Below are 15,241 nucleotides of genomic sequence, written 5' to 3'. Positions count from 1 at the left end.
AGTAAGAAGTGGGAAAATTTATTTGAGGAAAAAAGTAGATTTCCTGACTAATAACTTAGGTCTTAGAATATCCATGTTATTCTAAAATGAATGTAGTAAGTGTTTTAAGTGAGTACTTCTTGCCGAGAAACCTGTGTATAGGCTTTCTTTGAAAGCTGAACCATTATTACTGAACTGGGGCTTTCTAACAAAAGCTGTGTGGTACATATAGATGGTGTACATGTGTGCATCCTGTACAGGCACAATATGTACCAAAATACCATGAACTGTCCGGGGCCAGCCTGCTCTAGGTGGCTGTGCTTGAGCAGGGGTATTGGACAAGATGTTCCCCAAAGGTCACTTCCAACCTCAACCACACTGGGATTCTGGGCAGTGGTATATGTGCAACAAACACCTAGTGTAGTTTTGTTTGGTTTTGTTTTGTTTTGTTTTTTCCCTGGGAAGTCCTAGATAGACCTCTAGCTTAAACTTAAGCAAAAAAGACATGCATGTGACAACCTCAGCATTCCTCAGCCCAGTATGTATTCACATAATTATTTGGAAGAATAAAATGCATCAACTGACATAATATCTAGTTGTGGTTTTTAGATTAATTATGTTCAGTGAGTGGCTCATGGAGTCTCTCTAAGGAATACAGTACAAAAATCAAGGCAGACCCGAGAAATGTTTCTAATCTGGCTACAAGCTTCCAGGCATAAGTTAGGAAAATACAAAAGCTGTCCTGCAAGATGCATGAGTTACTGATAAGGAATGACATATCAGCACCCCACCATTACATGAGAAGCCAATGTGACAATCCTAGAGTGTCCGAACAGAGGAACTGTAGACAATGCATAGATAGATCAGGGCAGTACAAAAGATTATATAAACTGATGGCAAGAAAAGGTTCACTTTAATTTTTCTGCAGTCTACAATATATTTGGGAAGTTGGAGGCTCCCCTGGGGATGTCCAATTGAGTTTATACCAGCTATAGAAAGAGAGCACCAAATTGTGACATCTCTGTGCTTTCAGTTCCTTGTGAAACAACTTGATCTGCTGAGCTGCATCAGCAATTCAGCCGTGACCCACCTAGCAAAAGAGCTGAACTGAAGGTCAGCATTTATTAAAAATCTCTACTGTGTGTGCAGTGTGGAGTCATGGCTCAGCTTCAGCCTCTTAAGGCTGATGAATGGAAATTACAAACATCTGGATGCCTGCCTAGAGCTGGAATTACTCAGACCAGTTACTTCAGCTAAAGTGGCTTTTAGTAAAGGGGAGCTGCAGTTCAATAAAATGGAAATGTTGTTTAACATTGCTGATACAATGAGCTGAACATGCAATATCAATTAGTTTGAAAATGTGTTTGACAGGTGCACTAATATTAGACACTATTATTCCCTCTAATGTTATCTTAAACTATTTATATGCGAAGTGTGTGCAATACACTTTAAATCAGCTGTCACAACTCTGAGAACAGCAGAAGCATCCCTTGCATTAGTATAAAGATACCACAGATATTTTAATGTTGAAAGCTTTATTTTAGTAATAAACCTTTTCAAGGATATGTATAAGTTGTTTTTTTTTCTCTTCCGGAGTTGCTGGGTTGTCTTCTCTTTGCATCAGCAATTTGTGGAGATGTTTGTTTCTTACCCCAAAATCCATATTATAGCCAGAGGAACATTTGGATCTCGGATGCTGCCAAGATACTTGATCTGATTAGCTGTCTGCCTTTTCTCTACATAAAGTGAATACCCTCTAAACCAAAAATTGAATTAAAAGTTTGAGCCAGGCTTAAATTAGGTAACCCAGTTTTACCTGTATGTTTAATATGCATTCAAAATGAGTTACAGAAGAAACTACAGGTGTCTTGCTAATGAGACTTCATTTTTAAGGAAGAAAATTGTGTCAGCAGTGAGAATGTGATGTCCATGCTACTGAAATATCTTCATGGAGTGGTCTGATCTTGTGAAAGCTAAGGGAAATCCTAGCTTGCCTAGGGTTTCTTGGCTTTAAGTTTAAGACGAGAGGCCCTGAGAGCTTGTTAGTCAGACCCCTGTCTGACCTTGGTAGAAGTTGGAGCTCACTTGCTTCACAATGTCATACTAACCAGGGCTCGAGTCGGCACTGTAGTGCAAATTGGCATTGTGCCTGCACTGTCGGCTTGTTGGGTTGCCCCATGTCTGACTCCAGACAAGCAAACAAGCTCCTCTGGCAGGCCACAGGAAAGAACGGCTTGCACTGGTTACCCACCCCTAAAGGCGCAAGTGTTCAATGTAGGGATGTCAAATTTGCCACATTGGAAAGAGTCCCTGCTATAGCTTTGGCATTCTCACTTCCCCATAACAATATTCTCCCTCCTGATCTCTGAATCAGCAGCTTATTGACATACGTGGGTATTTCCTGATGGGCAGGGGCTATATGGCAATTGGTTTTAATTTATTGGTTTACTGCCTGATCATGAGGTTCTCTGTTCAGCAAGGGAGTCTCTTGGCACTACTGACTCCACTTCCTTCCTCCTTGTTCTCTTCTGTCTTTCCTGTTTCCTCATTACTGCTTCTGTGACTTCTTTCCCCACAGTAGCTTCTAGTTCCAAGGAGCTGTACTTGCCCAAACCTGTTTCTTGCATTAAAATCAGGAATTCTTTAGCTAATGCTAGCATTGAAGTCATGTAACTGAGGATTGGACTTGATGCTCTCATCAGACTTACATGGGACAGAAGAGTTCACTCCTCTGAGTCATTGTGCCAAGGCTGGCTGCAGACGTCGTTACATCTATTACTGATTTCACGTTTGGGAGGTTATTGCTGCAACTATAGCAGCTAGAAACATACTTTTAAGAATGAAAGCTTTGATTTCAGAGACCTCAGCTAAGCATTGTGGAGTGCCTGCCTGACCTAAGGGTTCCTTAGAGCTGAGTCTGAAGAGGGGGAAACCCCTTTTTGCATAATACCTAGATAATACTAGCTTTGCATTCTTATATAAAATACTTGTACAGGAATTGGATAAGGACAGAAAAGATGTATGGCAGCTAATACTACAATATTTATTCATGCAGCAGTAGTTAAAGGTAATTCTAATGAATCATTCAGTTTGGGAACTGACTGCCTCTTCTGTCTTTCTGAATTTGTTCTGAGGATAAGAGTTTTCAGTAGAGCTTCATGATGAATTTTCTAAATAACCAACAGTATTTACGTCTATGCAGTCCATTGACTTCCAGTTAGTATTGGATACTTAGCTGCCATTTTATTATTTAAAATCATCCATATCTAGATCAGTAAGAGCACAGTGGTCTTGATTTATTTTAAATATTATATAGGTCAAGAGACTAAAGTCAGCAGTCTTCTAAAACGAAGATCAGTATCAACTGAGTCTCGTTAAGGTGGCCTGTATGATTTAATGGCAAAGTAAGTGAAGAAGAGAATGCCTTCTAGCTAGGTAATCATTCTGTTAATTATCAGATATTCATCAGCTACTTTGTCAGTAAAGAAACCCAAATTTGCTTAGTAAAGGATTAAATGAAACAGCGAGCATTTCCTAAGTTTGATGTTTATGATGATGCAAGCCAGGGACATTACCATTTATAATAGTTGTACTGATGTGGGACAGGGATGTTTTAATTTCAGGAACAATAAAAAACAATTCTTGTGGGCTGTATGTGTAGGCAGATTCACAGTAATTAGGACAGAGTAGACAAAAATAAGGCTACCCCCGGTAATGAGTGGTGTATCAAGCTATGCTGTCCACCTCTGCTCATGTTGCAACCTCTGACAAAAAAAGATGTAATGTAGGACGAAGATCAGAGACAAATCCTGCCTTATAATAGCCCTGGGTTCTGCAGTTAATTGCAGCAAGGAGAGAGGGTCTTGCATGAATTTCAAAAGGAAAGTACGTTCTTCTGAACTGATGCTCATTACTTAAGCTGTGCACATATTCCTCATCAAAATAAGCCCATTATGTAGCAGTAGCAGCTGTGAGCCATTATTAATATTTAACGCTCTTAGCAGGGGTTACTATGGGTTTCTGTAATAAGGTTACAAGACAGTGTTGCAATATCATGTGCTGTGGGTTTGCATTCTCAGAGCTTTTTTGGCTTTGTATAAAGTGCCAGTGAAGTTTTATTTATTCCCCTTCCCTACCATTTGCAAAGGCTGAATATCTTTCTGAGCTGCATTGTAGTGCATGATTATCCATTCTTCATTGCCTCTAGCTTTGCTTATACATAACCTGCTACTTAGTAATGTGAGCGTTGCAAGTCCCGTGCTGGTAGGAGCAATCTTACACAGGAAAGGATGCAAGTGGTTTGGGCCCCATGGCGAGGGCTGGCTTGTGCTATCACAGATGTGTTCTGTTTCCTCCAGCCGTGTGGTTTTTGGTGTGATCTGCTGGAGAATGATGATACGAGTCAGCCTCTTCTTCCTAACTACATCTTTTGACTGATACTTGTTTTCTACCTGTTCATGCTGAAATGGCAGGCAGTTCTTGGGCAATTCATAGTTGTTTCCACTGAAAAGAGGTGGGCTGAACATGCAAGATGGCATCACCATGTTTTGCACGTCTGTATCTGAGAGGGGACCATCCATGGCTGTATTAGACCTTGGGTCATGGGGCCAGCAGGCAGTACCCAACACAGCACAGGGGACTTGGCAGGCAGGGAGGTGCTGCTGACACTGCTTTGGAGGAGTGTGGGACAAGCTGTCCAGTGGCTCTTCAGAGACAGCCGCTGGCCTTCAGGCTCTCTTTTTGCTCAGATCTTTTTTTTTTTTAGCCTTTTTATTGTTTGTCAACTTTTCCTTTACATCATAAAATCCTTGAAATCAAAATGTTACAGCTCTGTCCAGTTAATAAGTTATCAGGCAGTGAAGTCGACAGTACAGAAGGAGGAAACATTTGGAGCAGCAGCATATATATATATCCATTAACATCATAAACTACAGAAAATGCTGTTCTACACTAAGAAGCAGTTGTTAGGAAGGTGCCCTGGGACAGTATCTGCTGTCCTTCAACGACTTCTGGGTTAAATGTATTCAGTTTACAACTAAAATGTCAGGCTATAGCCTTCCTTGAATTCATGCCTTGCTGATGATGTATGCAACCTCAAATTATGTGTAGCAGATGGATACATGTTGACTAACTTCATAATGCATCAATAGCGTGGTCCCTCTTACACTGTTTAGCCAGCATATTAGTGACAGGAGGTATTGGCAACATACCTTTTACCTCCCAAGATGGCTTATAGATTTGCAGGTGGTGATGCCTTATGTTGCTTATCTGGTTTTGTCCATGTAAACCCTGCTGCAAGACAATGGCAGCATGTCATGCTCATTTTGGAAGGGGAGGAATGCAGAGAGGGATGCCAAAAATAATGTGCTGAAAACATGGAGGTAACTATGAGTGAAGAACAGGCAACTTTTTGAGTGATTCCTTTATCATTGGACCTCATTATACCATATTTGATTTCAATTTCCAGAGTGAAATTAATGTCAAAATCGGTTCTTGCGTATTGCGTTGGAATATTGGTCATTGCAGAATACTTCTGAGTTTAAACATGTTTTTAATTTAGTTTCTGTATGTTTCTGTTGACACTGCCTCACCTGTCCATGCTAACTGCTGGTTCCCATAAGCTTCCTGTGTTCACATGCACCTGCACCCCAGCTCAGGCCTCTATATGCAGGATCCTCACCATTATCCTGCTCTGCCATCACTGCTGAGCCTTCTGGTGCCAAGTTAACAATAATGTCTTCCTTGCCCTGCTGAATTCAAATTCAGTGCGACTAACCCTTGCTTTAGCCTCTTTTAATTAAAAAAGCAATGAATACAATAAATCTGGATGTAATATGACAGTTAATGGCACCTCCACTGATGTGTAAACCCAACGAAGAGCATAAGAAAGACAGCTCTGTCATGTGGGAGAGCTGTGCAAAATAGCCAGAGGGATGGTAATAAGGAAGTGTCTTGTCTTCACCCCATTACTTCTCTGTGAATGGCTTTTTCACTCTTAACGTTTTTGGTTGGAGAATATTTTATTGGAAAATCTGTAAACAGGTGATTCACCACTAGAAATGGTTTATTCATACAGATATTAAAAAAAAAGGAAAATTCAATATTCATTTGTCAGTGGGTGTTTTTTCTTTAAAGTGCTATTACGCACCTCGCTTTGCCAAAGTAGTTCCAGTCACAGCTCTGTTTAGAGCCAAAGGGAGCTTTCTTAATTAAGTAAAGAACCACAGAGGAAAAGACTGCTTTACTTATATATGTTATGACAATTCCTTTTTTAAGCTTATTTTTGCCAACAGTTTTGTATAACCTGTTCTAACAGGTCAAGAATAACTTGTTTATTTTATACACGCCTTTAGATTTGTTTTAGCTCAGGAAGACTTAAAAAAAAAAAATCAAACAGCTTTTTTAACCCTTCCCTCGATCTTAGGGTTCAGTACAATAGCAGTCAACTAGTGATTTCAGAGAGGTCTGTCCTTTATCAAAGTGTACCTCAAACTGCTTCATCAGGGAATCCAAAGAAGTTGTCCAGAAATTCCCCAAGAACGTATATGAAGTCAGCAGACATGGAAAAATCCAGATCAGAATATCAAGCTTTTCATCTCCGTGTGCTACCTACTAAACTATACTTATTCTCTCTTGTGCCTTCTCATTGACCCTATTTATCTCAACAGTCCATCCTCATGTACATTTCTATCTTTTTGTTGCCCTTTCTCCTTCTTCAGGTTGGATCTGGCTTCAGCTATGGAGTTGAAGTAGTCTAAGACAGAATCTGAACTGCCAGTAGACTTGGTCTGTCCTCTAGACTCCAGTTTGCTTCAATGTGTGGAGTCACTTAGGTGATTAAGAGTGTAACTTTGAAATTCAAGCTATAAATCTTCAGCTCCCTGCACATATCCCAACAGTCCCCTGCCCACTTGGAAGAAGAGCTAGGAGAAGCACAGATGCTTGCTCTTGCGATGTATGTTTGCAGGGTATATACATGTGTCTGGAGAAAAAGAGCTTAGAAAAGCAGCAGTTGAAAATAAAGGCAAGGGGGTTCTGTTTGTGAATATTTTCCTTCAAGGAAAAACAAAGTTTAACGCTTGCCTTGGAAAGAGCAACTCAAATTAGGTTTTTGCTGTGAGTCACTTCCAAAATTACTTGTCTTCATTGAGTGCAGAGGATGCCTCAGATTGCAGCTTCCCCAGGCCTGAAGGTGGTGGCCCTTGTGATGCTCCTCTGAGAGCAGCCTGTCGCTGGTAAGAAGGAAAGCTACTCTGACAAAGACAAAACAGTGACAAGGGTGCATTTGAAGCTGTGTAGCAAGTTTCTATTCCAAGAGCTCTCTTTGCCTTCCAGGATGTTTACTAGTGTATATTTTCTTTCTGTGGGAATATTTTAATTTGGCCTAATTGGTCTTGTAGCTCATGTTGTCATTCAGTGTCCAAAACTGGAGTATGTTTTTGGCCTGTGACTATTTTTAGCTGGTGTAAATAGGGCACTAAACCAGCAGCGTTCATGCTTTTTATTACAGACTTCTCACTTTGGGCAATTGGCCTTAGAACTGTTGCAGTGGCATTATTGGAAGTGAGAAGGTGGTGATGGACCAAGTGGGTCATTGTTTTGTATCCCGACAGTTTCTGGGTGCTGTTCCTTAGCTTTTGAAGTCACAATTGTACAACAATTTTCTGTGATCTGGTAGAAGACAGTTGGCAATGTGAGTGAAAACTAACTTTTTTCTCTCTCTCGGGTAAATTGTTTCCATTGGGGAGGAAGGTGGTAGTCTAGGGTGTGGGTGCATCTGCCTTTCCTTCCAGTAGCTAAGACATACGCAAACTAAAGTGGCTGTACAGTCTCTGCTCTTATTTATCTGGTATTGACCTCTTACTCCTTCACTGCTTACACTTCAGTACTCTGCTCATATTGCCACCCTGTTCATATAGATACAGAAAGCTTTGAGATCAACCTGCAAACAAAATCTTCATGGTGAGCTAAAACAGTCCGGCAGTTTGGTGTCCTTCATTTTTGTTCCCATGGTTTTTTCACTGAAATGCTGCCCTCGAGTGGCGACCAGCTGATTGATCCCAACTGGAGATCGAGCTGTTACTCCTGCCTGGCCGGTGCCCTGTGTGCCCTTCGGTGGGTAAATGTTCCCGGTGCCCAGGTAGCTCCCCGAGCCCAGCGAGGCTTTGGAGTCAGCATTCAGCTGAAGCCAGCTGGGCAGCCTGCTCTGTGTAGTAACTGATCCAACGTTTCCAAGCGATGTTACAGCACAGCAGCTTGAACTCCCTGGTGGCAACAGTGTCCTCAGCTTTTACATGAAAATGGACAACTGTAATTCTGAAGGAAGTGTAATAATTCAAGATGCTGCTGTGACCACAAGCCCTCTAAATTTAATTTATATGAATGTTTCTTCCAATAACTCACTCTGTTGCACTGTTTCTGGACTATAGTTCATGGTTTTAACGTAGAAACTGTAACTTTGTAGAATAGTGTTTTTCTGTGACGGGGTAAAGATCTCGGAACTTATCTAAGCAATACCTCCACTGTGTTCTCTGGGTGTCCCCACAGTATTTTATAACTTCCTTTCTGTTAAACTTTTGAGTTTGTCTCTGACAATGTGACACTTAGGGAGGAAATGTCATGTGGCAAAGGTCCTGTATGAAGGTAGCCTCTGAACAAGCTCCAGAGCACCCTGACAGTTTAAGTCAGAATGCAAGATGAAGAGTTAATAAAGGGATAAAGGTGGCTTGTGGGGAAGCAACTTGAGGCATTACTGCTTCCAGTTTTATACTATGCCTCTCTGCCAGACATGACAGTCTTTAAAGCAGTGTTGCTAGAAGCATAAGGATGCTGGCTCCTCAGTCAGTAAGTCATAGCTTAGTGTACTGGTTTAACTCAGAGGTGCTTGTTTTTCTGGGCCACTGAAAAGTGTGTCAGTATGTGACTTGTTTTGCCTACAAGTTAAAAAGCAAAAACAAAAATGAGGAAGGGTTTTTATGTGAAGGGAGTTATGTATTTTGTGAGGACTTTGTTTTTAGAATTCCCAGGGTATTTGAAGAATACTCCATGTTTCCATGCTTCATTGTAGACCAGTTGTCCAAAGGGATATATAATCCTATCTGTATGTTATTAACTCTTCTGGCAAGTACCAAGTGTGTCCTATTGGGAATATTCTCATGTTCTCATCTTTTCATAAAGACAGAGGATACTGCTTTTTTTATGTACTGTAAATGTCTGTCATCCTGCACAATATGCAAATACCATACTTTCTTTCTGCATTAACACATCTAATTAGGGATAGACTCATTTGTTCAAGCATCAGTATGGTTTGTGGAGTCAGATATAAGTGGGTCTATAAGGTCATTATAATTAGAATAGCTGCTTCTTCCTCAAAGAATTTCAGCTGCAGAGTCCCTTCTAAGGAGTCCTTCAGGACTGCTTATTTAAGTGCCCAAGTCTTCCCTACTTCCCTATTCCTTCAGAATCTCTTTAGGTGCCAGTTTGATATATATTCCCCCCGCCCTGCCCCAGCTAGTTTCCCCCTCACTGCTCAGCCCTCGTCCCGTAAAGTACTTGCTGCAATGACCAGCTAATTCTTGTTCACTGTCCTTTGGGTGATTAGTCTTTGCAATAGTTGTGCCTATGTGTGTATGAATATATGGCGTGTATGAGTATATGAAGGCCTCTGAGAGCCTCTGTGTGAAATATCTATGTCAAATATTGCCAGTAAAATAATCTCCTTGATCATTTGGCTCAGCTGAAGACTGCCTGTACTGAAGAGTTCTCTCAGAAATTATTTAGATCTCTATTTCTAGTTGCTGAGAGCTCCTTAATCAAGACTCTGGTACTGGCCATAAAATGTGATTTTTTTTTTTTTTTTTTTTTTTTTTTTTCAAATGATCGTATTGGCACTTCGTGTGCTTTTACCCAGCACTATCTGAAATCCCATCAAAACAGAGTAAAGTATGGGAAGACTGTCTGGGGCATCGTTACCACAGGCAAGAATATAGAAAGGAAATGCCCAGAATATTAAGACAGTAAGCCAGGTACATACTAGTTTATGCTCTGAATTTGCAAACATGAATGCCAGACTTACAAGCAGATGTTATGGACAGCTAATTCTAGAGCAGAAGTTAGTAAGTGGGAGTGCTTGAAGCAGTGGTTATCTCTAATATTAAACCAGTGATAGGTGAGATGCTAAATGTCAATGACTAACTAGGCTGCATGTATATGGAGGTTCGGACAATGGCAGTTCCTGGAAGCAGTTAATTTTCACTGGACTTGCAACTGAAAGTAGTTAGCTGGCCAGAGCTGCAATGAGAGGAGACAGATTCTCTCTTTCAGCTAGACTGTACTAGTTACATTAGATTTCACATTTATTTATAATAAATGTGAATACATTTTGATATATTTAATCCATTACTTAAATTTAATTTGATGCATTTAATTTTGATACATTAACATTTGACAATAAATATGAATAAATTAAATGTATTAAAATGGAAAGCCAATGTATGAAACAAAAAAAAATTTAAAGAAAATAATTTACTGTTACTATGTGAAAATGAAAAGAATCCCTGCTTGTTTCTATCAGAAGCTGTAATAGCATACTATCATCCTACAGCTCTCGGTTATATGTGCTCATAAATGTGTTTTGGTGGCCAGGTAATCTATATAATGCCATGATAACCTTACAGTATAACAATGCTGGATTTATGCCCAAACACCCATGAGTATATCAAATTGGGTTTTTTACACTGAAACAATGGGCACAAACATAAGCAGTGAAATATACAGTGGCACAGAGTAATAAATAGGAACAATAGACTAATATAATAATCTATTTCTTTCCAACTGATCAGTAGTTTCATTGTTAGGATTAATATTTAAATCACCTGGTTCTTCTGTAAAAGAAATGAGATCAAAGAAAATAAAATGTTTTGCTTGGTGGGTGGGGTGAATTGGGGATTTTTCTATGAAAGTTTTCTATAATGATTACTCTTTTCTATGGAGTTCAGATGCAGTATGGTGGCAGAAGATTATGTGGGATGTTGAAACCTGAATTGGAAAAGGGACCCATTGATTTGCTTGCTGCTTACATCAAATAATCTTTGTTTCCCTTGAATTTCAAATTTGGTCGTGCATAGCATCATCTGTGCTAGTGTCTTGTGTCCTTAAAAAGATAACTTGAAAGGAAATGAAGGGAGCAAAATGGAGAACATTAGTAAAATAGGAACGCTTGCTCCCTGCAATTCAATGCAGAAAAGCATTTTTCCTTCCCGTTCCTGGCTGAAATCCTCAATATACTTTTGGCTTTAGTTTCCAAGCTCAGTCCAGCATCCATTTGTTACTGTGCAGTGAATCTGTGTATGATACTAACTAGACATGGCAGCTCTTTTCTAAAATAGACCATTCCAATCTGTCACTTTATTCTTTGGCGTGAGGGATTTTCATTTTCCTGAGATGAACTCCACTGCTGGCCATCAACCTGATGGAGTGGAAGAATTGCAGAACAAACTGCTGCCATCAGCTAATTCACCTGAACATAGCAGTGTGTGAGACCTACCTCGTCCTGTGAGTGTCCTGTCATTCGCAGCAGCTGAACAAATATTTTCACGATGGCAAGGGAGCCAATGGGAGGAATTATCTGAAAGACCCCAAACATTTTATGCAAACACCTGTGCTGTTCTTAGTCATACAAATTTGCTGGAACTTGCCTCACATCTTTCCTGTTAAGTAATTCTTTCAAGCTGCTTTGAATCACTTCCTAACTCCATGTCATGTGAAGAGCCTGAAAAGGTATCTTCAGTTTCTCAGAATCAGTCTTCTGCTGCTTCCTGGTGAGCATCCCTGGCAGGTTTGTTTCATTAGGAAGTAATAATGGAATTAATTAGGATTTAGTATCAAGATTGACTTTCTTGTAAAATTATATAAAACCCTTGAGGCATACCTGTTTGTTACACTGATTACAGCTGCCAGTATGCATTTCTCCATCAAAAAATGCAGTTTGATCACTAACATGGCACCACTAAGTGATGCCTTTGTTTATTATGTATTGCTCAGTATCTTGCTTCTAGAAGAGCATGCCACATAAAAAAAGGAAAGAGAAGGTGAAGGAGACAAAACAAAGGGTAAAGGAATCCATCAGAAGAGCAAAGGGGTCAGGAGCTGTGTCTTGACCTCATATGTACAAAACATGGAGCCCACCTCTGCAGCTCCGTAGCTGGGAATAAAAGCTCAAAGGCTTCAAGCACATGTCAGGAGTAGAGCCAGAGCAGGCCTCTGGAGCCAGAGTCTCTGTAAAGCTGTGTCTGTGCCTCTCCAATGACTTTGTGTAAGGAAAAAAAAAAATTTAAAATGGTTATTGTCATGATTTGGTCCTCGTCTTGCATGGATCCTCAGGGATTAGGGTGGCATTGTGGGATGGGTATTCAGACCCTTCTGTTGCCTCTGTCCTCTTTTGCAGCACAATGTGAGATAATGTGACTCTGCAAAAAGAGCTGACTAGACTTTTTTCTCCCCACCCTACTTCCGTGTATTTAGTCATATAGATTAAACTCGGCAAGCTGAGTGAGTTTAATTTATTTAATTATTTATTGCATGAATTGCCATAAATTATTTAATGCATGAATTGAGAAACAAGAAGTACTGAATATATTAATCTCTTAAGTGTTGTGACCTAGTTGCCAACTGCTTTCATTAATTACTGTTTTAATTTTCTGTCGGAGTAAGAGGTTAATTTTCCTTCATTAAAAGTAGCATTTCATACTATCAGTATATTTCTGCTCACTTTATATGACTGATTAGTATGAAATGTAAATTGAGTACAAAATATGCAAGAAAGAAATAACTTTTTAAAAGTAGAATATTACATATTAATTGCTCTTCTGGTTGAGGGAGAGGTCTGTTCATGTAATCAGTCCAAGTTAGTGCTGAGAAATACATGAAATCTAAGAAAAATCAAGAGAAGTCTGCTAAAATCATGTTTCTCTCAGAAAGATATGACTGTGGATATCAAGTGGCTCTGAGGGCATAATTTTTGTGAAGTTGCAGGGTTTTTCACCTCCTATCAAGTGCATTTACTCATCTCAGTGAATATTTGTACAAATGGCTCAAACAGCATGAGAACTCTTATAGTAAACAATTATATGCCTCCTAGGGCAATGATGAGTGCCTTAAAATTAGCAGGCAGAAGGATAATGTTCAGCAGTAGTTCTGAGATGCTGGCTCTGAATTAGATACTAAATTTGGAATCTTATTTCACAGCTTTGAATAGGAAAAAGCTGGGTTTGAACAAGAACTAGGTTTTTTGTTTTAACTGGCAAAATTAACTTCCTTGAAGGAAAAGGTGTTGTGAACCGTGCTTCAGCTAGCTTGGTTATACAAAGATTCTTCAGCCTGTTTTACTGAAGCAAAATTAATAGACGTGTTTAATCGTCCTGTGAATTGAGATCATTATTTTAGTATAGTCATAACTACAAATCACTGAGATCTCAAATCTCACTAACTTAATCACTGAGATTGGTTTATGCAGTGACCTTTTAAATCGATGATGTTTGCAGCTATTAGACTTGCTTCAAAGTAGGAGTCGGAAAGCACTTTCAGTAGTGGACCTTTTGGAAATAGTTTAAATGTCTCTGCCCAAAAAATAACAACTGAATTAAAGAAACGCTACTTTTCAGTTACTGATTATTGAATTCTTTGTATAATCCACACCATGAATACACATGACGTTCTCCAGTGCCTCAGTGTCCTGAAAAAACAGCAGTTTTCAGCTTTTTGTTTATAAACTTTTAAACTTCTTTTCCTTTTTTCTTGATTAGAAGGGCTTAATGGTTTGGTTTGGTATTTACATTACATTAAATCTGAAAGTGGAAACAAGAAACCCAAGTTCTTTCAGGCAGGTCTTTCTCCCCAGTAGGACTGCAGCTGCTTATGAGTTGTCGTTCAGTGGCTGTGATGGTGCTGGTAACCTGTATGGGGTTTCTGTGGGGAAAGCACCTGCAAACAAAGAAGGGTTTCTGTGAAGAGCTGTGGGTGAGGACCAGGAGGTGAGGAGTCCTTGCTCTGCTGCGGAGGCTGAGTGAGGTCCCTGGGCAGTCAGTCATGCCTGGGCTGGTCCTGTCTGACTGCAGGTGCTTTAAGAGGTACCCGGGCCTGAGGTCACCAGGGAGAGCAGAAGGTAAATGAAGGTAAATGCAGCTGGTCTTCTATACGTGAGGTGCAATGGAGCCAGACATGCGTTTGTAATTTTGAAGTCTAAAATAGAAATAATAAAACTGCTGGTTTAGTTTCTAGTCTTTTTGCAATGGTTACTATGCTTTTGCTAGATATTTGGGCTCTGCATGGCACACTGGGGCCTCCCATTCAGCTGAGGCTGGTAGGCTCTGTAAAATACGAACAGCCGTTAAAAATGCACATGCAATCTTTAGAGCTAGTTTTGTAGCTTTTAATTGACCCAAGTGATTATCTAAGCTACAGTGAGAGTACTACCTGAGCTGTTGCAGTGCAGGGCTTAGGCTCATCTTCTTAAAAGTCTCTATATGAATCATAACTTTTTCTGTCCTTGAATAACTTAAAGTCTAACAGCCTTGCAAATCTTAAGATTAACAGTCCAAGCCTCTTAATGATGGTTGGTTTTGACACACATCTGAAGAAGTAGGTACCATTACTCATCCTCACTCGGACTATATCCCTAGGTCCATTTTGTAAAATCCTGTAGTTCCGTTTCTTCATCACCAACTCCTGACCTGGCTCTGTAAACAGGCAGGCTTCTGTTGTTGAACATTAAATCTGGCAAATGAGTAAATCAAGTAGAATGTGTATTCAGAGCTGACATTTCAAAGGTGAAGCCTATGAGGATTAGACTAGGATTGAATTTATTTTTCCAAAAGTGATTACACTAAAACATATTTCTCTGCAGTGGACAACATCATGCCATACTGGTAATTCAGTCACTTTTCTAACTACACTCACTAATCAGGAAGTCTTTTAGCAAATGTTTTTGCTTGCAAGGATTTCTGCTCATTATTTCTATTGCCGACATATCATCTGTACACAAAATCTACCTTAGTTTCACTGACAGTCCATGAAGTTTCATTTAAGGTATCAGCTATTACATTAGTATATCCATGTTGGTCTTCCGTGTTGTCTGTATTCTCTCAGGCTCTCTAGTCCTTCTCATAAACCCAGATCTTGGCAGAGTAGCAGCATTTCCTTATAGTGACCTCTGTCTCCTTCAGTCTTCCCTGCATGTGGCTTTGTTTTGAGTGGTTACATCTGG

This window comes from Gymnogyps californianus, chromosome 11 (assembly GCF_018139145.2).
Source record: "Gymnogyps californianus isolate 813 chromosome 11, ASM1813914v2, whole genome shotgun sequence".
NCBI lineage: Eukaryota > Metazoa > Chordata > Aves > Accipitriformes > Cathartidae > Gymnogyps > Gymnogyps californianus.
Note: the sequence above shows the minus strand (reverse complement) of the source record.